Genomic DNA, 27,650 nt, shown 5'->3' with positions numbered 1-27,650 from the left:
TCAGGCCCAAAGCTACATTTTATATTAGGGCAAAACTCACAATGGGGTCAATGGGAGATTTCAGTGTGCAAGTCTAACTGACTTGTCCGGGTGTGTTGTGGGTCCCCCTCTGTGCCTGACCCACTGAGGCTGTGAGTCTGGTACTGCTACCAGCCTCAGGATGTAGTTCTCCAGCTCAATCCGTAGGTGCTCCTGGCGTTAGCTCTAGAGATCCCTGGTCGTGGTCAAGAGGAGGGTGGGTGTTACAGAAAGAAAGGACCCGTGGGCTCTGTGTCTATGAATTGGAGGAGTAATGCAGCGTGCGTTGTTTCCCATCAGAGCTGATCCCATTGGGGTGCATGATGCTGAAGCTTTGGTGGCAGCTGATGCAGAGCTTCCATGGCAACACGTGTGACTGGTGTGTCTTTTTGCTGCCACTGCATTCTACATGCACAGCTCATTGGGCATTACCTTTGACAGCACAGGAGGCCCTTCGAAGTGGGCGTAGGCATTTGGAAACCAAAAGCCCTTAAAGCTGCATCTTTCTGGTGGAAAATATCACCACAAGCCGTTGTGTTTTCTTTCCTGTATTTGAAAACCACCCACATTTTTTAGTAAAAAATGCAACTGATCAAGCATTTTTACCCAAGCAAAGGGCCTCTTTGCAGTATCTCACCTCAAAATATTTGTCAGTGTTATTTTTTCTTTTTCTAATGACTGGTTATATACAGCTATTTATTAGCCATAAGGGGATATTGAATAGCCACAAGACCCAAATCCAGTAGATGCCATGGAAGAAGGCTAAAAACTGCTCTCCCTCTCTGCGTTCAGTTAGTTGGATTTAAGCATCAAGTAGCCAGTGCACTTGCCATAAAAAAAGGAACACGGGTCACTACTGTGGCTACTTTTCAGTGCTAATGCTTTTCTTATAGCAGGACCATCGGAGATGCAATACTAGCTCATACCATTCGCCCATCTAGCCTGCAACAATGCCCAATAACAGACGCTGCAAGTGAATTGGGAAAAGCCCCATAGTGGCCAGTTATGGAATAACCAACCCATAGGGAAAGTTCCTTCCTAGCCTCCATGAGTTACCGGTTGGATAATACCTGGAGGCATGTGGATTTATATCCCTTCCAAACTTTAAACAGAAATTCTATCAGTATAGCTGTGGTTATTATCATTATTAATTATTACACTAACAGTTAAGAGCCCCAGTCACGGACCAGTATCTCCTTGTGCGAGGTGCTGGACAAACACAGAGCAAAAAACAATGGTCCCTGCCCCTGAGAGCTTAACAAATCATTTTCATTTTAAGTGTTCAGTACCTTTTCTAAATCCTGATAAGCTCTTGGCCTCAGTGATCATTGTGGCAATGAGTTCCACAGGCCAATTTTGCTTAAAACGCTTGACCCATTTGAATAAGTAAATGAGAAAGGCAGACCATGCCTGACCTGGCTGGGTAGGTGTTTTTAAATATATATTTGAAAATGTAGGAAAATGAATGTGGTGCTAGTGGATGGTCCTGAAGTACTGGAGATTAACATCAGCTGTTGACACATAGAACAGCGTACTCATGCTACCTTGCCAACATGCCTCAGTCCCTTTTATGTAACGAGTTATGTCCATATCTATCATCTACCCAATTCAATGAGGTTTAGTCCAAGTTTCTTATGAACCACACAATTTAGCCTGTGGAACTCATTGCCACCAGAAATCACGAAGGCCAAGAACTTAGTAGGGTTTTTAACGTTGATGTTTATTTTTTGTGACCTTATGCTTGTATAACATGGTTCTCTGTCCCGTCCTAGTGACTGGACTGCATAGAAGTTTATGAGTTTGCAATTGCCTTTGAGATAACAGGGCTGGGGTTTTAGCTGAGAGGGTAAAGGCTTATAGATGGTAGATGCAGAAGGTCTGGATTTGAGCCCTACTAGTGACAATCGACCTACGAGTATTGTGTTATCGAAGTGGTGGCCTGTGCCAGGATCTCAGCTGCAGGGGAACACGGAATGTCAGGATGACCTTCCCTTGCAGGGGCAGTGTGCAGCTCAGGCTTATACAGTGTAGCTCTCTGTCTCGCTCTAGTGGCTGGCCCACATGGAGTTGTATGAGGCTTTACAGCTTTTGAGCAAAGAGCTGCCTGGGTCTTTTAGCTCAGGCAGAAGAGACTCCTGGCTGTTGATCCAGAGATCTCAGGTTCATTCTGGGTTCGATCCCTGCTCCCAGCACCCCAGGCAGGAGTGTTGCATTCTATTTGCACTTCTGATAGCCTCATATTCAAGATTTAATATTTCTGCTGTAAAACAACTGACAGGAAAAAGCTGTAAGATAACACCAGGGAACGGGCAAATTTGTGTCCCAAACAAATGATATCTCGTGTACTAAAGAAGAGTTGAGAGACTGTGACAGGATCCCCGGGGTGCAACCTGGGACTGTGGGACTGCTGTGCCCCCTTTTCTCACTATACTGGGCTGTCTCTCACAATGCCTTGCTGGTGGCAAGCAGCAAACCCTTCCAGGTGCTGCTACCATTCAGTACAACCGCATATGGCGCCCCACACCCAGCAAGATTTTATGAATGCTCCCAAAGCCACTCATGTATCACCTAAAGAAAGACACCAGCCAGATTCCCCCCAGCTCCCAGCCTTATATTCTAGGAATCTACTGTCTTGCACTGCTTGCTCCTTTCTGCTTACTGAGACAGCAAATGAAGCTGCTGCTTAAGGCCAAATGTGGTGGTGGTTTTTCTGCTGTGGACACTGGACAGCTGTCTCCTGGAATCTGGGCAGGGATCGTGGACTCATTTCAACAGCTTTCAGTCACTGGAAGACATTCGGGGCTGGGTTCCAATCTCATGTCGGTTTGGCACCAAAGTAACTCACATAGCTTTGTTACTTGTATGACGGTAGTGCTGAGGGGCCCCAACCAAAACAGGACCCCATTGTGCGAGGTGCAAGCCAATCCCTCCCATGGCAGGACACCCTCTGCTCCCATCCTCTTTGTGTGACATTCCTCAGGGTATGGATTGCTGAATAGCTGTGTCTTCAGGTCTCCAACTTGGGCTGCCTTTTATAGTGCTTTACTGTGAACAGCCACTCCTGGCCAGGTAACACAGCCTCCAGCATGTAACCTGCTCCCAGTTACCCAGTATTGAGTGCTACTAGCTAGCCACTCATGAATTGTGCTGCAGAAGAACATCTGCAGATTCTCTAGTCCAAGACTTTCCCCCAGAAATGTGTGTCTTGTACTGCCCAGCGCAGTGCTGGACAAAACTAGGTCATGTGAAGTCTGTCATTTCATCAACGGAAAATTATATGCACCAGGCTTCTTATCCCAGATGGAGTTTCCCCACACACTTTAATGCAAACACACTGGTGAGATAAAGCAGTGAAACAAGTTTATTAACTACAGAAAGATAAGAAAGATTTTAAGTGACTACAGGTAATGAGGCACAAAAGCCAGGATTGGTTATAAAATAAATAACAAATAAATAAAATGCAAGCTAGATGCCTAACTTAACAAGCCAAGTGAACTTAAAAGCAAAAGGTTTTTTTCTCACCATAAGCTTACAGCAGTCTGTACTGGCTGAAAAGTCTTCCAGCCAGGACTCTCCCCTCCACCCCCAAGTTCAGTACTTTAAGAGCCGTTGATGGCCTGAGCAGAGATGAAGGAGACTGAAGTCAAGTGTTTTTCTCCCCTCTTTATAATTCAATTTCTTGTGCTAGAAACATCCTTGCTGAGTCTTGGTGACAAACAGTCACTTCTGTGGACTTGAGGTTTGAACCGTTCTTGTGATGTAATGCAAATTTCTTGTTCATGCCTCCCTCCTGCCATTTGTTCATGCCTCCCTCCTGCCAGAGAATGGTCGCTCACCTACGTGATAGTTCACTTGACTTTGTTGATACCTGACTGGGGTGCCAGTGTGTCTCTGTCTCTGAAAAACTGCTTTGAGCCTGTTTTTCTAACTTGGAATGTATCACAGCAATGTTATACAGTAAAATCGTATAACTTCACACACGATGTTGGTACGCACTCTGTACCAGGACAATAACGTTAAGCAGATGATGAGTTTTCAAATGATCCCTCACAAGGCATACTTTGTACAAAGTTTGTCATAATTCTGTAAAAGTGGGGAACATATTGGTATAAACTGTCACACTTTGCTTTGCCCAGACGGCTCAGAGACCTCTTGTGGAGTTACCATGGTGCAGTTTACAGTGCTTCACTCCACCACCTTCTGCATACTGACGCAATCACAGCTTTTACAATGTCCTCCAGTTGTACTACCCCTTCTCCAAAGGTGGGGGAAGAAAATTGTCTCTCTTCCTGGACAGTGCCCTTTTGTCAGGCCTGACTAGCCATTCTCTCTCTTCCGCTTCTTCCTCTTGCACTTCCTCCCTCTGTTCTTTTAGCCAGTCTCCTTGTGAATGGGCGAATTAGCTCAGTAGCTGCCCAGCCCCAACCTGATTGGCTCATCAGGAATGCTTCTCCTTAATCGGGCCCTTCCTGGGGCCCTAGTTGGTTAAACAGTGACCAGCGAGCTGGGTCAGCTGCTGATTCCCTGCACTTTGTCACACCCTCACTCTCTGATGGCCTTGAACTGAGTCAGCCTCTCTTGCTAAGATCATTAGTATAGCAGCTGAGTACAGCACAATTTGTAAGTCTCTAAGGTGCCACAAGTCCTCCTTTTCTTTTTACGGATACAGACTAACACGGCTGTTACTCTGAAAGTTTAACATAGTTAGCCTCACAACACCCTGTGAGGTAGGGCCGTGCTATTCTCCCCTTTGAGGAACCGAGACACTCAAGCCCAGATCCACAAAGGCACTTTTGGTTGCTAAACCCCGGACGTAGGCCTCTAAGGGCACATCTCCACTGCAAGTAACCCCAGGCGGCAGTGAATCGCTGAACCTGGTCAATTGACTTGGGCTCGTGCTGTGGTGATAAAAATATCAGGGTGAATATTCCATCTCAGGCTCTGAAATCCAGCGGGGGGGGGGAGGGGCGTGAGTCTCAGAGACTGGGCTCCGGCCCAGGTGGGACTGTCTACACTGCTAGTTTTAGTCCCATAGCATGAGCCTCATGAGCCCAGGCCAGTTGACCCAGGCCTTGAGATTTGCTGCTGCAGGTTTTTTTGGTTTGCAGTGTAGAAGCTCCACAAAACTGCTCTCAAACCCTGTAGGCACTTAAGTGCCTGAGTTTTTAGGGTATAAGTTTCCTAGGTGCTTATGTTTCAGGCTTTGAACATGCTCACTGCTGCTTCCTGGCAAGCCCTGGCTGGGATGATTTAGTTGGTGTTGGTCCTGCATTGAGCAGAGGGTTGGACTAGATGATCTCCTGAGGTCTCTTCCAACCCTAATATTCTATGATTCTCTCCGGATGTCTGGATGCCTATCACCTGCTTAAGACCCAGAGTGATCCGCAAACTGTGGAAGACAGGCGTTTGGCCACCTAACTCACATGGGGGGCCCAATTCAGTAGGCGGCCTCTGAGCATGCTGGCTGGACTGGGTCCCATTCAAAATCCAGCCAGAGGTGGCAATGGTGCCCACTTTATACCCTGGAGCCCAGTGGTTAGAGCACTCACCCAGAACATGGGCAACCCAGGTTCAATTATCCCTTCTCTACAAGAGGGGGAGAGAGGATTTGAACAGGAATCTCCTATCTCTCAGCTGATTGATCTACAGGCGGGGGCTGCTATGTCTTGCACTGGAGGCTCAGCTGGTGTCCTCTGGTGCCAGGTGGTGTTGACCCTCCCTTAGCTGGACCTGCAGCCAAAACACAGCTCGGCCAGTCTGGGTCAACAAGACAGTGGTAAATACTTGTTAGAATTTTTCTTGCTGTATTTTTAGTTCTCTTCATTAACACTGTAACATCTCCCTAACCCTGGAGGTGCCTGGGATGATGATAGACTATGAATGTCTATTGGTGGCACAGAATCTTTTAATACTCCCTGAAAATTTCCCCTCCACTGGCAGCTTGATTTAAGAGAATTCAGATGGCAGTAGATCGGGGCGGGCAAACTTTTTGGCCTGAGGGCCACATCGGCGTTCTGAAACTATATGGAGGGCCAGGTAGGGAAGGCTGTGCCTCCCCAGACAGCCTGGCCCCTGCCCCCTATCTACCCCCTCCCATTTCCCGCCCCCTGACTGCCCCCCTCAGAACCCCTGACCCATCCAACCCCCACTGCTCCTTGTCCCCTGACCGCCCCTTCCCGGGACCTGGAGCCAGCCACGCCGCTGCGCAGTCTAGAGCACCGGGGCAGGCCGGCAGCTCTCACAGCCATGCTGTCCGGCAGGAGCTTGCAGCCCCGCCGCCCAGAGCACTGGCGGCATGGCGAGCTGAGGCTGCGTGGGAGGGGGGACAGCAGGAGAGGGGCCAGGGGCTAGCCTCCCCAGCCGGGAGCTCAGGGGCCAGGCAGAAGGGTCCCGCAGGCCGGATGTGGCTCGCGGGCCGCAGTTTGCCCACCTCTTCAGTAGATGGAATTCTGTTTCCAAATGAAAACTGCCAGTGTGCTGAGATCTCCCGAGTAACTGGATAACTATGAGTAAAACGTGGTATGTGTCCCAGCAAAGTTTATGGACTTTGTCATCTCAACTTTTTTGTTTAATTACAATGTATGGCAGTCCACTGGAAAATAACAGAGTCCCCGGGGGTTGCTGTTTCAGACCCGGCCATCTTGGTTTATGTGGGGGCAAGGGACAGGCTTGCTGGCTTCATTTCTTTTGGAGGACAGGGTGGAAGGTCAAAAGATTTTTCTGATGCTCTGCAGTTGTTTGTGAAAAGTGCATTTCTCTGTGTGTTTACCGTCACCTCTAACCAATGGAAACACGTCAAGCTGTGGTAAAGAGAACAGATGTCATGTCCTTTCCACAACAGCCACAAAAGTCTCGAGCTGAGGACTCTCCAGATGTTGACTTTTCTCATACTCACTCGGCGAGGATAGGTCTCCAGGTCAAGCTTTCGACACTCAACATTAGAGATCACTAATGACAATGATTGTTGTAGTTACTAGGAGTGAATAAGCTAATGAGAGGATATGCTGGCCTTGCAGCAGAAACTACATTAATGACTCTGGTAAGCCACAGCGATTGCTTAGTGTGACCTAGATGTTTCCAGAAGACTGAGCAGACTCAGTCTGAGCTGAATGCTTCTGAGGTTAATAACAATACTAGGGGAGAGTCTTACCCCTGATCTGGCCCCTTTACACTGAGCCGGAGCGGTGTAAAGGGGCTCTAGAGTCGGCTGGGGAAAAGGAATTGGGGAGGACAGCCATGGGCTGCCTTAAAGCACCCCCTCGAAAGACCCGATATGGGGGGTAAGAATAGGAGGGACCTGTTGGAGCAGCCTGCCAAGGTTGCGGGCAGTGCTGTGGTCCATAGACTGACTAGGGCGGATGCCGTAACTTAAATACAGAGGAGCCCAGGATTGGGAGAGTGCAAAAGTGGCTTGAAGCCACCATAGCTCTCCCTAGACCCTGAGTTCTGTGCTTTCTGTGCAGTACAGACCCTCACCCACGGTGCCTTCACCCCAGCCACACTGGCTCCTGAGTGCTCACTAAACGTTAAAAGGTCACGGAAATCAAGGCTGATAATCTCTTGACTCTGGTGTTGGTGGTGTCAGCATTCTGCTTCCCAGATGGTGTTAAACAGGAAGATAAACACATGAATCATTTCTACCTTCTGGTTCATTCGGTTCTTGCTCAGGGTTTAGCCGATCGCCATATTTGGGGTCGGAAAGGAATTTTCCTCCAGGGCAGATTGACAGAGGCCCTTGGGGTTTTTCGCCTTCCTCTGCAGCGTGGGGCACGGGTCACTTGCTGGAGGATTCTCTGCACCTTGAAGTCTTTAAACCACGATTTGAGGACTTCAGTAGCTCAGACATAGGTCGGGGGTTTGTTACAGGAGTGGGTGGGTGAGATTCTGTGGCCTGCGTTGTGCAAGTCAGACTAGACAATCATAATGGTCCCTTCTGACCTTAAAGTCTATGATTCTATGATTCTTGTAAAGGTCCAGCTTGCCTGAAGCCTGTTCCGTATTGCCTCCTAGTCCAAAGGACAAACCTGAAATCAGTTCCCCGGTGTCTGATCCAAACTGGGAGTATATAAAGAAAAGCCTGACCATAGTCTGAAAATAAATAAATACACTATAATAGATCCCCATGAAGGAAGCTAACTCACCATTTTACTCCCACTGAAACACTCTTTTGAAGGCTTAAGTAATGACCCCGGGTTTCATCTTTAAATAAGGGTGTGGAGGATTGATTCCTTTTCTTCTAAGCCATCAAGACATGATAACACTGAATCTGGTTCAAAAATTAAAATGGGGACCAGATTCTTTTAGTCCGTGCACACAGCACACATGCTGCCTATTGTCCCTTTATTGTTGATGCCCAGTCTTCCACTCACTGTAGCATTAGTCACAGGCCCTTCCCAGAAGAGGAGGGAACCTGGGGCACCCTTTATCATCAGCAAAACAATCTGAATGAAAAGACTTACGTTCCCAGGGTGTCTCAGAGGGAGGGTAGCTACAATAACACAGGAAGCGGGGAGTGCCAATAACGCTCTTAAAAGGTCACTGCCCATTGCTGAGCCCTGGGAACTTGAGGGGTGTGGGTGATATTCACCATGTGTTTCATTTAAAGGCAGGGCACAAACTCTTGTTCCATGTGATTTCTTCTGCCACCGCGTATGCAGCTCCACACTGCAATCGGCAGCTCGGACAATGTACGCTGCGCTGATTTTTTGTAATGTCGATACACTTATGATTGAAGAAGACCGTCAGCTGATTTTGAAATATCCTTATATTTACTGTCCCTCATGCCCCTCCAAATCTTGAGGCTATAGATCAGTGGTCTCCAAACTTTTTTGATCATGCACCTCTATCAGTAAAAAAATTTTGAGCACGCATTCCCAATATATGTATATTTATTTATGTATCAATTATATACATGTACTACTGTACTAATATATTGTGTAAATTATAAAACATACACCAAAAATAGACATTAAAAAACGATGAGATCAAGATGAATCAAAGAATATTTTTAATTTTTTTTTTAAATTTATTAATGGTACAAGAAACTTTTTTGCTCTCACTAAAAAAAATTATTAATAATAATATTTTCAGTGAGAGCAGTGTGATGGAAGATGCTTTATTATTTTTGAAAATCTTGGTTTAACACTTTGTGATACAGCAGGCGCTCAGGGTGGGGGGGCGCGGTCTGGGAGGGAGTTAGGGTGCGGGAGGGCGTTTGGGGTGGGGAGGGCGGGGTCTGGGAGAGAGTTAGGGTGCAGGAGGGCGCTCGGGGTGGGGAGGGCGGGGTCTGGGAGGGAGTTAGGGTGCGGGAGGGCGCTCGGGGTGGGGAGGGTGCTCAGGGTGGGGGGGCGGAGTCTGGGAGGGAGTATGGTGCGGGAGGGCGCTCGGGGTGGGAGGGAGTTAGGGTGCGGGGTCTGGGAGGGAGTTAGGGCGCTCGGGGGGGGCGGGGTCTGGGAGGGAGTTAGGGTGCGGGAGGGCGTTTGGGGTGGGGAGGGCGGGGTCTGGGAGAGAGTTAGGGTGCAGGAGGGCGCTCGGGGTGGGGAGGGCGGAGTCTGGGAGGGAGTATGGGTGCGGGAGGGCGCTCGGGGTGGGAGGGAGTTAGGGTGCGGGGTCTGGGAGGGAGTTAGGGCGCTCGGGGTGGGGGGGCGGGGTCTGGGAGGGAGTTAGGGTGCGGGGTGGGAGGAGGCTCAGGGCTGGGGCAGGCAGGAGGTGCAGAGCACGTACCTGGGGCAGCTCCTGTTTGGTGCAGGGCAGGTGCAGGTGGCTCTGCACAGCGAGGTACCACCCCCATGGCCACGATTCTGGGAGCCACGATTCTGGGAGCTGACCCCCCCCCACGGCAGGCAGGGCCACCCGGAGCGCAGGGGCTTTAGGGGCTTCAGGGCCCTGGGCTAAGGGGGCCCCGGCCTGCAGCTCTAAAGCCCCTTTCGGCCTGCGGCCCTGCGAGCACGGGCCCGAGGACTCAGGAGGAGCAGGGGCAGCCGCGCAGCCAGCAGCTGGAGAGAAGTGGCGCTTTCCCCTTCAAAGCGCCGCTTCTCTCCGGCCGCTGGCTGCGTGGCTACCCCTGCTCTTCCATGGGCCGGAGGACTCAGGGCCTCCCCCCCTTTTTTTTTCTTTCCTCCGGCGGTGCGCCTCCTGCCGCGCCCCCCCAATCGATCGTCTTGCGCGCAGCCCACTTTGGAGACCACTGCTACAGATCCCACACTCTTTGGGGCAGGGCCTGTCATTTTATGTATGTGTACACAGCACCCAGCACAATGGGGCTCCAGCTAGGCTGGCAGCAAGGTGTGACTGCTATATAGCTGTTAAACAATCATGAGAGTTCATAGATAATACTGTAGTGTATGCTAGTGTGACACTGAACCAGAAAGGCTTAAGCAACCAGTGGGCTAAATGACCCAAATTCAACTTTTAAAGACATATGAGAAAAGTATATACATGTGTAAGCAGGGGAATAGTCCCGCTATTGTGGGGAACTTTCCTGGCTTCTGCACCACCCCGGTGAAGTGGGCTAGCGAAAGGATCTGAGTCCTCACTCCTACTTCCTTTACCCAGTGGCCTCCCTGCCCTTGAGGACTCCCCTTCCACTCTCCTGTCTGGCAGAGTCCTCGTAACCCCAACAAGGCTGGGCCCAGGATTCCTGGGGGGCTCGACCCCCAACCCTGCTGTGGTCACCTAGGACAGGGGCTAGGGTGTCCCCACTCCGGGGCACTCTCTCTGCACTGGGCACTTCTCTGACCCACCGACCATTACATACAAGTTAAAGCAAATGCAAGTTATTTAATCAACAATTAATTTTAAAAAGATTAAGGAAAAATGGGAAAGGTTAAAGGAAACACATCAACCCGCTCTGTGGCAGGGAACATCACAAACAGTGTCTCTGGAATGTCAGGGCAGTTCACAGTCTGTTCCTTGTAAGTCCCAGGCCCCTTCTCAGGCCCTGGCTATGCTGCAGGGATGCTGTGGGTTGGACACTGGCTCTGGTGGTGGCCACATGCTCTCAGGCTCTAAGTGGTAGGACCCTTCTTTCCAAAGCCCCCCCCCCCCTGTCGGGATTATGATCCAAGCCTGGCCTGCAGAGCCTCTTGGCTGAGGCGTCTCCCTGTGCTGGGCCCGCTGCCCAGGGTCCCCCTTGGTCTCCCCAGCTGCCCACCGCACCCAGCCCCAGCTCTACCACTCGGTCTCTGCACTGCTGCTGCTGCTCTGCCTCCAGCTCCCTGGGCTGCTTCTCTGGCCCCTCTGCCTCTGGTTGCTAAAGCTCTGCTCCCAGCACAGGTCTGCTCTGCAGGCTGCTTCTGTGACTCTGCTCCCAGCACTGACCTGCTTCCTGGGCGGCTTTTCTGGCCCCTCTGGCTCTGGTTGCTGCAGCTTTCTTCCCAGGACAGGTCTGCTCCCTCTGGGCTGTGCCTCTAGCTTTGGGGCTGCAGCTCTGCTCGGGCCCCTGCTTTCTCCTTAGCTCGGCCCCACTCTGTCTGACCCAAGCAAATCCAGCTCACACAGAGGACAGGACCTCCCTGGCCTCCTGACTCCCCAATTAGCCTGCCCACCCTGTCATTCAGGCTGACCTGGAGCATTGGCCTCTCCCCATTGTTCCTGGGGACTATCAGTTTCAGGGTCCTGATTTCCCATAGACCTTTCCCCTTTTAGTACTGGGAGCTAGCCAACCAGAACACCCCCACTGAACGTTAGTAAGAGGGCAACAGTCCCCTTACACATGGTAATTAGGGCCATTCCTTATAAATAGCTAACGAAGCGATGTTAGATAAACTGGATCTTTGAGATGCAAACCTGTATTGCTAGAGAATCAGAGGTAAATAGTAATTGTATTCGTCTGTGTTTACTTATATCTTGTTATACTCTTACACTCTGCAAAAGGTTTTCTCCCCCCCTTCTCCCCCCCGCTCTCCTGCTGGTAATAGCTCATCTTAAGTGATCACTCTCCTTACAGTGTGTATGGTAACACCCATTTTTTCCTGTTCTGTGTGTATATAAATCTCCTCACTGTATTTTCCACTGAATGCATCCGATGAAGTGAGCTATAGCTCACGAAAGCTTATGCTCAAATAAATTGGTTAGTCTCGAAGGTGCCACTAGTCCTCCTTTTCTTTTTGCGAATACAGACTAACAGGGCTGCTACTCTGAAACCTGGAATTATATCTTGTTAGAGGTTAACAATGTAGCCAGATGGTTCCTGTCAGTTACTATATTCTATTGATTCAGAGATCAATAGGGAATATTAACATTTAGATGAAACTTGGGTGTAATAATATCATTGCCTATCATTTCTCTTTGAAGTCAGTAGTAAACTATGAACTGCTTAAGGGATAATTACCTTATGCTGATGAATGCAGCTAATTACCTGTGTCTGCATAGACAATAGGAGGTTTTACTGCAAAGCCACAATGCTTCACCCAGGGAATGCCTGCTGTCAAGAGGCTATCAAGAGCCTATGGGAGATCTATAAAAAACTCTAGGGCCCCAATCCTGTTTTCTCAGATCTGCTTAAGCTTGGTCAGGGGAAGCTTGAGTCACAAGACTGAGGTCTCCAGCTCCAGTCTGGATCACCCTGCTGATTCTCCTGGAAGAATTTGAACAGACTCTATATATGGTTTGCCTATTTGGACTATAACCTGCTGAACTGATTCTGGGAAGAACTTTTTGCAGCTCTGCAGCTCACTCTCTCCTACGAAACTGACCTAGGAACTTTATTCATATCTGTATGTATAATGATCTTTTAACCACAATACTCTCTCTGTTTTCTTTTTTTAATAAATCTTAGATTAGTTCATACGAAGTGACTGCAAGTGTGCATTTGGGCAAAGTCGGAAACAGTCATTGATCTTGTGAGTAATGTGTCCGATCCCTTGGGATTGGTAGAACATTATATATGATGAACAAGATTTTCAGTAATCCTCATCATATTTGACTTGGCTGTCTGGGTGGGAGCCCAAGGCTGGATTGCTTTAAGGGAATTGTATTTTTGGTTTCTGGGTAATCAGCATAGTGTTATAGAAGCTGTTTTGTTGCTGGCTTGGTGAATCTAATTATTAGAATAACCACTAGTTTTGGGGAATTGTCTGCCCCATTCTTTGCAGTTTGCCCTGATTGAGCAATCTCAGTGTGGCCCTACCGAGCAAGAATGGCCACAGCCATTGTGAGTGATTATGGGCAAAAATGTAGCTCATCCATCTCCTGTCCAGCATCCATTGCCGTTGTGATCCAACGACGATCATTTGCCTCAAGGGGCGTGGGACCCCTGCTTTGGTTTTGGAGTTTTCCTTCTCCAAGGTGGCTGCCTGCCCATGCTGAAGGACCCACCTGCCCTGAGCAGTCTGGGATCTCTACAAGGCGCCAGATATTAGAGCCCTGCGCAGGGCTATTTTTTAAAATCCCGCTCCCGTCCCACCCTGCAATGCCCACTCCCGCCTGCTCGCACATTGTTTCTTGCAGTTTTACCCCCTCTCACCCACAAAAACCTTAGATTCCGCAAGAGTGACAGATGCATCCATGCTCCTAAAACAAAAACAAAAAAAGATCAGCTGGTATATATAGAAACGGAATTCAGACAATTTTTATCACTAAAAGGCTAAAACAAATCTTGAGTAAACCATGTAAAATACTTTAACTCCTGTTATATTAGCCATCAAATCTCTTTCTGCTTCTTGCTTACATTTAGGTATTAAAAACTTTAGTTTAAAAACAGCCCCTTGCTTTACATTGCTGAAATTTTCTGTATGACAAACTGACAAGAGATTTAGTGTTTCCTCACCAATTCCCGCAGTCTGGTTTTTGTGCCCACCCAATCCCGCCTGCAACAAAGTACATTTACCCACTCCCGCTATTATGGCAGCGGGTCCTGTGGGACCCACGGGATCCCAGTCCCGCTGCAGGGCTATTCCAGACATTTTCCTTTCACACCTCCACTTTTGGTAGAAAACCCCCCACCGCACAAAGGCAAGTGACGGGGAGCATGACTGTCAGAGGCACTTGGTATTGTCGGCCATTTGGGGCATTTCATAGGAGGGGGGAGCTCGTCCCCAGTCCCACTCTGGTCATAACAGCCCTTAGAGATCTGGAATTGGAGTTGCGACTGCTGCCCTGTTGACATCAACCACATTTGGAGGTATTGTTATGAAGTGTAAAATGAAATTGCTGCAGTCTCTTGTCTTCAGCATCTCACTATATTCACGTGTGTGAGCCGTGGATGCTCAGGAAATAAGACATTAAGAGGCCTCTGCCTTTGAACTGAAATGCTACAGGTGATTAACTATATCTTGCACATGACTAATGATATCGTCACCACCTACGGTTGCCAATTTAGGTTGGCTGTATTGCTGGAGGTTTCATCACATGGCATAACCTTTAATTAACTACTATTCTTTAATTCATAGAGACTCCAGGACAATCTTTGGCAAGTCTTTCACCACCTGACTTTATAGCAGGGGTTCTCAAACTGGGGGTCGGGACCTCTCAGGGGGTCGAGAGGTTATTACACGGGGGGGGTCACGAGTTGTCAGCCTCCACCCCTAACCCGGCTTTGCCTCCAGCATTTATAATGGAGTTAAATATATAAAAAAGTGTTTTTAATTTATAAGGGATGGGGGATCGCACTCAGAGGCTTGCTGTGTGAAAGGGGTCACCAGTACAAACATTTGAGAACCACTACTTTATAGCATAACCTGGGTGGTACCTGATATCACCAAGACAATCAGCTTCAGAAAACTTGAGTTTGTATGTGGGTTGGATGAGCAGAGGAAGATCGCTGAAGCAAATTTTGCAGGGACTGGCCCCAGAAGCCAGGTGCCAGGAGCAGTGGGCACTCATGGCAAGTGTGGTCCGACAATGTGGCTGGCTGGCTGGGATGCGGTATGGCACGGTTCTCAAGGCTGGGGAAAGCCTGTGGAATGTGGAGGAAGATAGCTAGCCAATGAATGCCATGGGTTTTGTGTACTGTGCATTGTAATGTGACTTGATGGCGCTTTGCGGTATGAGAATAATAATAACTATATTGCATCCCTTCCCCTCGGGGACGATCACCTTATATATTCTGCAGTGCTTGTAGCATGTTATTTTAAAGAATAATTGTCACTTCAATTCAGACCCAAAATGTAGGTGTTGTAAACTCAAGGAGTCAATCCTCAGCTGGTGTAAATCAGCGGAACGTCATTAACTTCAGTAGAGCTGTGATCATTTACACTGCCCCAGGAACTGGCCCAAGCTTTTAAAAAATCTGAGAGCAATAGAAATGTTTACATGATTTTTTGTTCAATGTCCATGAAAATGAGTTGGGCTTTTTTTGGCAATGGGTGGTGGAAAGGTTGCAGGAGAGAGGAAACCGTCTCTGGTAAGCCAGGCAGAACAGTGAGCCTGAGAGGGGACCACAGGGCAGGTAAAGCCCGCAAGCAGAGCCTTCCCGAACCACCACCCCCTTTGAGAACTTGCAGGTCCAGCAGTGCCTTGCTCCTTTGGGCTCTTTTGGTCATAAGGTGATTGGCTGTTTGGACTATAGGAACCACTCCCCAAACTGAAGGGATCTATATGTAGGAAGAAGGCCAGGGAAGCAACTTAGGCTCACTGTGGGGAGGACCCTGCTGGCCTTGCTTTCCACAGGGCCCTGGGCTGGAGCCCAGTGGAGAGGGAGTACCCAGGTGCCACTACCCCACCCCCTTAAGGGCTGAGACTTAGATGTGGGCGGAAAGCTGAAGATCAGGAATGGGTTAAAGGTCAGGAACAGGTATCTCTACTGCCCTGAATGAGAGCCACGGGGCCAGGAGTCGGGTGCTCTAACCACTAGGCCTCCTGGCCCTCTGAGCCCCCTATCACAGTGAAAGTAACTAGAAACTGACTAGACACAAAAGTTTTTTCACTGTCCAAGAAGGGTGGAAAAGCAAACTGTCAGCAAACAGCTTCGATGGTGAAAAGTGAATTACATTTTGAAAGGCCAGGACATTCACGTAAATATCTACCTCTACGATTTCTCACAGCAGCCAAAATCTGTAAGCCAGAAGTAAGGACATTTGGGGAGAACGATAGGGACACACCTTTTAATAACAGTGGCATGACTAGCACAGCTTTCCCACTCTGCCGTCTCTGGTAGGGGAGGGAGAGGGTGAGTAGCCACACTTACTCTTTCATGCCTGAACCCAAGGTCTGGTAGCCTGTGTAGGGGTGAAAAGGAGGTTCTGACTTTTTCTTGCTCCATTGCACGGATGCATAGTCTGAGTCCCAACCTAGCCCTGACTCTGAAGGACTTGCCAACACCAGTGACACAGAGAAGTAGCACAAAGGAACCACCCGAGAGATGGGCAGAAAATGGGATTCGCCTGGGAAAAGCGCAAGTGTACGCATTGAGGGGGAAGCGGATATGAAGACACATACACAATGGGAGGGAGAGACCTGGGAATCAGCAGTGCTGAAACAGACCTCGGGGTGATGTTGCACACATGCGTTGGAGGTGCACAATGGTTGTAAAGAAAGGCTGATGCAATTTTGGTTTTGCAGTATGTATAAATGCATCATGTTATGAGAGTCTCTTTATACAACTCGGGGCAAAATGTACCTGGACTATTGTGGCGTTTTCAAAAAGATATTGACGAAGTGGGGATTCAGGCTTCCCTTATGATGCTCAGTCATTATGCTGCAACCCTGGCTTTGAAGTATCTCCTTAAGATTGTGAAGGTAACTTGGTCCTTGACTTCTCTGCTGAGCATACTGGCAAGAGTTTATTCACTGTGCTGGTGTGTAATACATCTTTCACCCACCCTTTGTCTGTCTTGTCTATTGACAATATAAATTCTCTGTGGCTGAGGCTCTGTGTTCATATACTCCCCAGCACAATGAGGCCCTGATCTTGGTCGGCACTTAGGCACTATGATCTTAATAATTTATAAAAAGCTGCCAACACGTGCCAATTGTGGTGGAGTATGAATAAATTTAATTCATGTGACACATGACAGCGGGCAGTCACATAACTTAATGCACGACTGCAAGGCAGTCAGATACCACAATGATGGGCCCAGGAGAATCACCTGCGTAGAACAGGGTGGCATAATTAAAGAGCATAAAGCAAGAATTTCATGATCAAGCAGTTGTAAGAGACTATGGAGCCATTGTGTTAATTTTGATGACCACAATGGTTTCAGTTTGAATCCTTCATTACTTAATTTTACGGTAAATGAATATTCCCATGAAAATCCTACTAATGGAGCAGTTCAAGGTACCAAAGGTAAATACAGAAATGAACGGTATTTCATTTGCAAATGAAAATTCATTTAATTTTGCATAATTAAGTCATCTAATATGAAGACTGGTGATGGACAGTTAATAAGTCAGCTATTTTTCCTGCATAGTTTTTGAGTATCTAGGGACAACCGGAGATGTTTGCATATGCGATTTACTACAAATTGTGCATCCTAATCATTGTCCTTTGCATTAGTAATATTTAGATAGCATGGACAGAAATTCAGTAATGTGATCTCTCTTCTAGCTCTGTATAAATCCTGAAACAGTTTTTGCACATCTAAGGGTACGTCTACACAGCAAAAAAAAAAAAAAAAAAAAGACCCATAGAAGCGACTCTCAGAGCCCTGGTCAACTGAGTCAGACTTGTGGGGTTTGCACTGCAGGGCTAAAAATAGCAGTGTAGACAAGACATTCCCACCTCGCTGGGCCCAGCCCAAGCCCAAATGTCTACACTGCTGTTTTTAGCCCTGTGTCTCGAGCCCAAGTCAGTTGACCTGGGCTTTGAGACTCACGGTGGTGGGTTTTTTCTGCTGGGTAGATGTACCTTATGGGACAGATCTTCATCTGGTGTAGACCAACATACCTACATTGGCGTGAATGCAGCTACACTGATTTGCCTTAAGAGTTATTATTACTATCAGAATGGGGCCTAGGTGCCCCATTAGGGACTGGGACCACATTGTGCTAGGTTCTGTACAAATGTATAGTGAGACAGTCCCAGCCCTGAAGAGCTTCCAGACAAACTAGGCAAGATAGACAAAGTAGGAGAGGGGAAACAGAGAGCTCAAGTGATCTGCCTGAGGTCACACAGCTGGTCAGTGGCAGATCCAAGAACAGAACCCACGTCTCCTGACTCCCAGCCCAATGCCCTATCCCAGAGAAGAATCTAAAGGTACGTCTACACTACAACCCGCACAGCTACAGTGCTGCAGCCACACTACTGTAGCGTAGACACTACAGCAACAGAAGGGGTTTTTCAATCGCTGTAGTAAACCCACCTCTCTAAGAAGTGGTAGCTAGGTCAACCCACCTTCGCCCTACCTGAGTCTACAGTGGGGTTAGGTCGACCTACCTGCATTGCGCAGGGTATGAAATTTTTAACAGCCCTCAGAGATGTAGCTAGTTTGACCTACATTTCAGGTGTAAACCAGGCCTTAGTAAACATGGATTCTGGAGCACAGTTTTGCAGCAAGGAGCAAAACGTATGGTGAATTCCATGGCAAAGGAATAATCCATGGCATGGGACTAAAAACATATGGGTGGATTGTGAGCCAGCCACTCAAACCCAGCCTTTCCCCCCTAGAAGTTCATATTTGATATTCCAATCCTCGCCCAGCTCTAGTTTATATAGGCCCCTAATTTCTCGGGCTAGCTAATTATGTATCTTGGTGCCCGAGGGCCCCTCTCGGTCATTTTTTTCCTAACACAAGAAAAACTCACAAGATTTGGACGCTTCCCAATCTGAACCCCAAATGTCAACCCCGTTTCAGCCTGAAACCTCAATACCGAACACTAGTTCACGGCTCATCCAGATCTGGATCTGAATAATGCATCCTTGGTCTATCCTTCTCTGACGTACTCTGGCTCTTTTCGGTTTGCGTGCTACTTTATAACTCCCAGATTACAAAGCTGTACCTAAATGCCCAGTATTGACACCCAAGAGCAAGCAGGACACATTGCATACCAGCACCACTGTAACTTGATTGTGGCACACAGCTGTATAGCCAGCAGCCACAGATCAGAGCACAGATAACCCAATGGAGTTTAGTACAATATAAACGTATAGGATTCCATGAGGGTACCTCCCTTTGTCTTTCACATACCTCATGATTCTCGACTCTACCTGGCTTTATGAATGGGAATGAGGCACTTTGTGTTGCAAAGGCCTCGCAGGTCCCCATAGTAATTGGCTGTAAAACATTAATCACCAGTGACAAAATAAAGGGAATGTTATTACAGCCGAGGATGCTCTCTCCCCGCCAGGCAGCCTGCACATGGGAAAGTCCAGTAGTGCTCATGGCCACTCCTGCAGCAGCCAGTTCCACACGGAGAGCAGCCTTGGAGTGGGGCTGTGCTGGGGAGGTGGGGGCATGCAAGAAATTCCCCCCCTCCCACCCATCTTGCATGGCTTGCACAGGTGCCGCTCACAGTAGCAGTCTCTGCATTGTGGGGAGCATCCAGGGGGCAGGACTGTGAAAAGGGGGTGGGGAGGAGGCAAGACCATAGCCTGCTTCAGCCTGTGGGGTGGGGACTGTTCTGTGGCAGCCTAAAGGTTGGTCTGAACTGTGCTCCTCCCCAGAGCTGGAGGAGATTGAGCCTGTCTGAAGTACAATCTACCCCAGTGTTTCTCCTGGGTGACGTTGTTCCCTACTCAGGGCTTGTAGTTGACAGCCACAGTCTAGCCCACAGAGATGAGCCTGAGCCATAAAGCACTGGACTTGGGCAGAGTTTTCCCCCACGTGCCTTTTATAAATCATTCAGTCATTGGCATTTCATTTTGATTGAGAAAATTATGTTGGCTGATATGAGGATTTGGCAGGGTGGGGCTGGGGGCTCCTGGTTAGTGGTAAATACAGCCCTGGGTGTTTCAGAGTTTGTGCGCTAGTTGTCTGCATGCTCTGATTGCTGCAGCTCTGTTCTGGATACAGTGAGAGGTTCAGCAGGGATTCCTGGACATCTGCTGCTTGTTATATGAGTAAACTACCGTAAGTGTCAGGCTTGGGTATCCGCTTCCAATTAATGAGCTAAAATTAAGCAATGGTTTTGTTGGGGAAGGTTTAGTGAGAGATTCTAGCCCGGATTCTTGTTCTGTCTGGTGCAATTTAAAAATAAAGCACCTCTCTCTCTGAGTCCTGAAAGGTTTGTGATTTGTAGTAAGTCTCCTTCCTCCCCAGGAGCTGTTTAAAAAGTGCAGTGCAAACACAGACGGCCATCTCTGGGCGAACCATTTCTTCAATATCCATCCAGGTTAAAACCCAGATTCCTGATGACTGTCTAGTGGCTCTTTTCACAGCAATAGGTGTAAGGTGTCTGACTAACCTCGGAAGAATTCAATTTTTATTTGGTTCTCAGTTTGCTGGTTAACATCGATTTTTATTTTTCAGCAATTTTTTAGGTTTGATTGAGTTTAATGTTTATGGTTGTGTGAAATTAGGGTTTTTAACTTCTTTAGTTTTTATTTTTATCTATTTAAATGTTCACAATTTCAGGAAATAAAGGGGGGGGGTGTCAGCCAGGAATTATTTAGTGACGCTGGAACACTACAGGAACAAGTGGAGGGGAAGGCTGCAGTTCCTGGCGGGGCAGAACAGAGACCCCCAGCCAGGACTCCAAGGAGGAGGATGAGCCCCTGGATGGAGGGGAGGGCATCCGGCTGGTGAACAGCTCCTACCCTGGGAAGGCCTCTGCGCTCCTGGCTAACGAGTGAGTGAGCGTGGTCATGACACTGGGGGCCGGGGAGCTGGTGTGGGGGAGACTGCACTTGCTGACTTACCTTGATGGCTATTTTTTCCATCAATTTCTGTGTGTCAAGTGAAACTGACGTCTACCGTTGACAACTGATTTCAACTGAATCCTGCCAAGCCTCTGTGTGACACAGTATGGGAGGCTAAGGGCCTTGGCTGTGTTTAAGTAGATATTGGTCCCCCAGGTCTTTCTCCTCACAGGCCCTCGAGCCAGGCATCCCAAGCTCGCCTCTCATAATCCTGCAGAACTTAAAGCCTGATTCTGGAAGGACCAAAACTGAGTCTCCACAGCTGAATAATGACCTTTACTGCCTGCTGCTGGCATAACTGAACTCACAGAATCCACACATTTCACACAGATACATTTATTGTGGCATTGCCCTTTTAGTCGAAAGGAAAAACCTTAACTAATTAGGGCTCTGTTAATGGAAATACATCACATTTCCCAGGCGTACTATTGACACCATAATCCTATACCTCTTTCTTCTGGAGTTAATGGGATACCGCTGGTTTCAACAGGAACCCCCTGATTGTATGGTTATGCTGTGTCCTGATACAGCATCTGTTATTATTTATTTATTTATTTAGCACCTAGAAGCGCTCGTAGTAGACCAGGACCCCATTGTGCTAGGGGCTGTACACATACAGAACAAAAAGACAATCCCTTCCCTGAGGGGCTAACAACCTAAGCATAAGACAAGAGACAACAGATGGATACAGACAAACTGGGAAATACAGGTAAACAATGAGGCAAAGCTTTGGTCAGCATGATAGGCTATGGTCTCAGTGTAGACATCTCCGTTACTATGCAGATGAAGATGAACGCTTAAGAGCTGATTCAAGTGTTTAATTGTGGTTCTTTGATCCATCCCAGTGTCCAGGCCTTGTTGCAAAATCAGAACAGAAAGCCACTTCTCGCATCCCACACCCTCATGCGTCGGCTATACAATCTGTCCCACATGCTGGGAAAAGCGTTGCATTTCCCGTAACAATTAGTCATCCGTCCATTGTACCCCCCTTCCACCCCATGGTGGACAAAATAAAAGAAAGACATTGACTTGCTGAGTAATCCTTTGTGTCAATAAAGAATGAACAGACTCTGACTTAAAACAATGTATAGATTCGTGGACTTCTGCTCTACCGCCGTGTGATGGTTTTGACTCCAGGCTTCAGGTTGTTTAATTAGTGACATTAATCCAGTAAATGATGGGAAAATGCTTAGTAATGATGTCTAACCGGGGGCCTTTTGAGGGAACCTTGTTGTTTTAATGAGGAGCTAATTGATGAGAGGACATGGAGACCAAGGTTATAAAAGGCTCTTGCATGTCAATTGGTCTTGCGCTGAGCTCGATACAATAGCTTTCGAAACGGGCTGTTCAAATACATTGCCATTATTATGGTACATGGGTTTAAGAGTGGGGTCATTATTCACCGTGGTTTCTATTTAGCATTTATCTAGCAGCAGCCAACTAGAGGCGGCCAGGAAAGGAAGGAAGAGAGATCAGGAGTAAACTGGATGACGACTGGCAAGGGAGGAATGCCAGTGACTGTGAATGGAGGCAGGTTCCATTTACTAGTATCCTAAATATATTAATGGTGCTGAGAACAATTGTGCTTGGGGTGCCGGTGAAGCCACTCAAAGCTCAAATCCTTAGTCAAAGCTCCCATTGAAGCCATTTCAACTGATCACTGAAATCAATGGGAATCTTTCCCTTGACTTCAGTGCATTGGGATCCAGCCTTGAGTAAGGACTGGTGGCCACATTCTCCAGTCCTTACTTGAGCAAAAAGAGGTTCTGAGGGAATCCCCAGAGGAGCAGGAGAAGAACAAAGAGAGGAGAGGACCACAAAAGGCCAAAGGAGGGCAAGAGGATGAGGAGAGTATGCTACTCAGTGACAAAAGCAGCTGAGAAATAAGGAGGGATGGATGAGAATGGAGTAGAGGCTGGGATTTGACCAGGAAGGAGTCAGCTGAGATCTATCGTAACTCAGGCAATAGGCCAGAAGGAGTGGAAGGGTCTGAGGTCTAATCTTGCTGGCCCTGCGCAGTTCTTAATGGATCCAGTGTGCGGAGTAGTGACGACCATGAAATCAAAGGTGGCCATGGCTTTGTAGCAATAATAGAATTATGCATGGAAGGGTGATTACCGGCACTCGTTTGTGGCTTCATTACATAGTCTTCAAATGTCCGAGGAGTCTATGAAGACTGGCCTGGTACCAATATGTACATGGTATACAAGTCTTTCATGGAATATAACTGGAAAAGGAAGCGTTTGCAAGCAGGGGTTTGGAGGCTTTTCATAGCATGTCAGCAGCTGTTAGATAGAGCCTTGCCATTGTACGCTCAGCAGCTTTGCTCTGCAAGGGCTGACACAAACGTTTCCTTCAGTTTCCCCACAAGCGTGTGTGTACCTCCTGAGTTTCACGTGGAGATTCTGGTTTTGAAATTTCCCCCTAATACAGGGGTGTCCTCTTCTATTACTTCTTACCATGTAAACTGCCTGTCCAGATGAAGTATGTCTGGCAACGCTTTTAGCTGCTGTGCAGACCAAGAAAGGATAGCCCACTGGATAAGACGCTGGCTGAAAAAGAGGAGATTGGTTCTGTCACAGACTTCCTGCAAGCCACTTCATCTCTCTGTTTCTCATCTGGGAAAGGAGGCTGCTAATACTTCTACCTGTCTCGTCTGTTTTGACTGCAAGCTCTTCAAGGCAGGAGGTGCCTCTTCCTGTGTGTTTGTACAGAGCCTCAATCTCAGTTGGGATCTCTCAGCGCTCTCCCACTGCGGCCACTCAGAATAACTGTAACTTGTTATAGGGTTTTATTTGGAGATGTGCCTGACTCAAAAAGCCAGGAACTCAACACCTTTGTAAAAGTTCAACTCTAGACCCAGAACTGAACGTTAAGGCTTATGAGTCCATCTAGTTATTTCACAGTGGTTTTGCAGTTTATTTTTGCTCCAAAATAATGTGATCCTCTGTAAATTAGCATACCTGAAATGAAAATAATTTACTCCAGGACCTCTTCTAAATAATTTCAAGTGTATTGTAAGCAGGTATTCAGCAGGTATAGCAGTATAGCCTTCTCATGCTTCTAAAATCCAGTAGTGGGTAGAATGTGGTTATAAGAAGAGACAGACAGATAGAGAGAGTATGCAAAGGTTAAAAAAAGACAATTGTCATGAGGCATTTTAGTTATTTTAAAAATCTGACCATCTTGATCTCTACAATAATTTGTGTTGGGAGATGTTGTATTTGTAGAAGCCAGGTTTAAGAATAAAAGTTGGTGAAAATATGTTGTTTTGGGTCTGATCCTGACTGGTGCCAAGCATGGAACTTCTGGCTAACTTTTCTCTTAGATGCCATGTTCAGCAATCTCGGGATTAGGCCCTTAATTAAAACTCCACATTCTATGCAGCAAACTGGACAGAGATTCTGTAGCAGAATTTCTAGATTCTCATAGACTCAAACTTTAAGTCCAGAAGGGACCACTGTGATCATCTAGTCTGACTTTCTGAACATCATGTCACAGAACCTCACCCACCCACTCCTGTAATAGACCCCTAACCTCTGGCTGAGTTACTGAAGTCCTCAAGTCATGGTTTAAAGACTTCAAGTTACAAAGAATTCACCATTTACACCAGTTTAAACCGGCAAGTGACCCATGCCCCATGCGGCAGAAGAAGGTGAAATCTTACCCAGGATTTATGCCAATCTGACTTGGGGGAAAATTCCTTCCCAACCCCAAATATGGCGATCAGTTACACCCTGAGCATATTGGCAAGACTCAGCAGGCAGACACCTGGGAAGGAATTCTCAGTAGTAACTCAGAGTCCTTGCCATCCAGTGTCCCATCTCTGGCCAGTGGGGGTATTTGCAACTCACCATGCAGATGGGCCACATGCCACTGTAGACAGTCTCATCGTACCATCTCCTCCAGAAACTATCAAGCTCAGTCTTGAAGCCAGTTAGGTGTTTTGCCCTCAATACGGCTTCTTTAAAATACAGCCAGCTGTCCTGGAGATGTCTCCTGTGAGGTAATATCTTTTATTGGACCAACTTCTGTTGGTGAGAGAGACAAGCTTTGGAGCTTACACAGAGCTCTTCTTCAGGTCTAGAAAATGTACTCAGAGTGTCACAGATAAATACAAGGTGGATCCGATTGTTTAGTGTAAGTAGTTGATACACATTTCAAGGGACCATTAGGTGAAGTGGCCCACGAACACCTCCCCAGTCATAGTGGGGAAAGGAGAAATAAAAATAATGGAGGGGTAGTGTGTTGTAGATTGTGATAAATCCAGTATCTCTGTTCAGTCCATGATTTTCAGTGTCTAGCGAAGTTATGAATTTAAGCTCCCAGGCTCGTCTTTTGAAAGCGTTGTGCAGGTTTCCTTTGAGGATGGGGACCGAGAGGTCAGATATAGAGTGATCACTGTGTGAAAAGTGTTCACCCAGAGGTGAGCAGGTGGTTTTGTCTTTTATCCATTTTCCTGTGTGAGCTCATTCAAGAGTGTAGTGATTGTCTGGCTTCACCCATATAGTTGTCATAGGGGCATTTAGTGCACTGGATAAGGTACATCACATGTTGTGATAGGCGTGTGTAGGACCCAGGGATCTTGAAAGGTCTGTTGTCGGGGCTGTTGATCATCATAGCAGTGGAGCTCTGTCTACAGGTTTTACATCTGTTGTTCTTGCAGGGTCTGGTGCCATTTTGGTGTGTCCTGGTCTGTCGGGAGCTTGCTTCTGATGATGAGCTTGGAGACGTTGGGGCTTGGTTGAAGGCCATTTACCTCTCTGAAAAAAGTTAATCACATGTAAATGTAAGCATATAGGCTTTATTTGAGCTTGCAATGCAGGTATTGATGTAATGAATGAAAATCAGAAACACATAAAAATATATAGGAAACTATTTGGGGATGGAATGAACGGAAGGACTCTTGTGCATTGACACAAAATACAGCAATACATACAAGAGCGAAAGTACAATGTGATTTCTCCTATTAACAAACATTTCATAGATAATACTGAAACACCAACTTAGTTTTTATTCTTTATTCTTTATACTGTAATAGTTCTTACTGACTCCAATCAGGGTTGGGCCTACACTGCAGTAGACACTACACAAATACCCGTTATACTGGCCAGTCTGGCTTGTTTGATAGGCTGGTTTCATTTGAACAACATGCATTTTAGCTTAGCCAAATGCAAGGTTGTACATCTAGAAAGAAAGAAGCAGGTCACATTTATAAGATGGGGTATTAGGGGCTTATTCCTTCACCCGCTTACTTCCCTGGTCCTTCTTGCATGAACAGAGAGCAACAATACCCGAAGTCCAAAGGTACAAACAATTCAATGTTTATTGGGGTGGACTTCCAGCAAGCATGATTCCAGTTTCCTTCCTTAGTGTCCCCCTTCCCAGCTCTGACACCACAGAGCCTTACCTGTGACCCTGTTCCCGTTCCCCCCCTTAGCAACACATAATTCCAATTTCCCCACCCCCATTCCCTGTTCCCATCCCCCCCTTACTTCCTGATTGACTGCAGACTATATAGTAAAACTTGAGTTCTGCTTAGCTATACCTTAACCAATCATTTTACTGAAATTTAACTAACCAATCCTAACATATTGTAACATGATTATTTAACCAATTATATCCCACCACCTTTATTAGTTTACACCCAGCAAAATTAATTATACAGCAGATAGAAACAATCACAGAACCAGACAGAGATTATACAGACAAACAACAGGGAAATGGGGACTACAGTGATAGAACAACAAAGAAATGAGGATTTCACATCCCAGCTATTGATAAGTGAGTTCTTGCCAGACAGGATGCTATCAAACTAAGTTTCCTTTTACATCTTCTAGGCACTTCCCTTTCTCTGGAGGTGATAGGCATTATCAGGACAGGATTGTATTCCTAACAGCCCAATAGCACCTTCTTTCAATGTGACTAGTTTGGAATGTGAGGATGTGACCATTCGCTTCCCAGCTTATGGCTGCCTCTACTGGTTAGCCAGAGATTTTAGGCTAAGAACAGGGCTTCAGACTGTCACAGTAAGAGAAGGCCCTTACACCAGCAGACAGTGATTTTGATTCTTTCTTTTATACCTCTATAACTAGCTAAGTGATAAGAATACACCTAAATTAGAGTATAGGCCTTTACAGACAGGCCTAAATATCTATATCCTAACATGGGGGAATGTATCCTGGCAAGCAGTGACTGTGAAAAGTACTTGCGATCATGGCAAGTAACTAATTAAACACGAGCTCCCAATGGGGTGCTGTGGCTAAGAGAAGAGGGTGAATGTGACCCTTGGATGTATAAGTGGGGAAATATCAGGGATGTGGTGTTAGCTCAGCATGCCGCATTAGTGACTATTGTGTCCACTTTGGATGTCAAGAGGTTGACAAACTCTAAAGGGTTCAGAAAAGTCTGATTTGAGGTCTGGAAAACATGCCTTATAATGAGAGATTAAAAAAGCTTAATCTGTTTAGTTTATCCAAGAGAAGGTTAGCAGGTGGCTTGATCCTGGACTACAGGTACCTACGTGGGAAAGAGAGTTCTGGTAGCAGACAGCTCTTTAATCACCAGAAAAAGACAGCCATTGACAACTTCCCTAGGGAACCGTGGCAGAGGCTTGGTCACTTGCGGTCTTTAAATCAAGACTGGACAGCTTTCTACAAGAGATGCTCTAGCTGAAACGCAAAGTTATGGATGTGATGCGGAAATTACTGGATGAGATTCTTCATCCTGTGTTCTAGAGGAGGTCAGGCTAGAGGATTCTACTGGTCCCTTCTGGTCTTAAAATATATGAACATGTGAACGTAAAATAAAAGACAGCCTCTGCCCTAAAGAGATTACAGTCTAAACCTAAGGTGGACAGGATCGCAGCCCCTGACTGTCGGGATGAGTAGGGGCTAGC

General features: G+C 47.1%; 1 long non-coding RNA gene across 1 annotated transcript in view; it reads left to right on the top strand.

The window, feature by feature from the left end:
* Nucleotides 1-12,637: 12,637 nt before the first annotated feature.
* LOC141980920 (uncharacterized) overlaps nucleotides 12,638-27,650 on the top strand; it is a 177,240-nt gene continuing 162,227 nt past the window's right edge. The window contains exon 1 of the long non-coding RNA XR_012637630.1: nucleotides 12,638-12,734. This is a non-coding gene — a long non-coding RNA (uncharacterized LOC141980920). The remainder of the gene's footprint in view (nucleotides 12,735-27,650) is intronic.

This window comes from Natator depressus, chromosome 1 (genome assembly GCF_965152275.1).
Source record: "Natator depressus isolate rNatDep1 chromosome 1, rNatDep2.hap1, whole genome shotgun sequence".
In the NCBI taxonomy this organism is placed as follows: domain Eukaryota; kingdom Metazoa; phylum Chordata; order Testudines; family Cheloniidae; genus Natator; species Natator depressus.
Note: the sequence above shows the minus strand (reverse complement) of the source record. Positions and strands in the feature narration are given on the sequence as shown.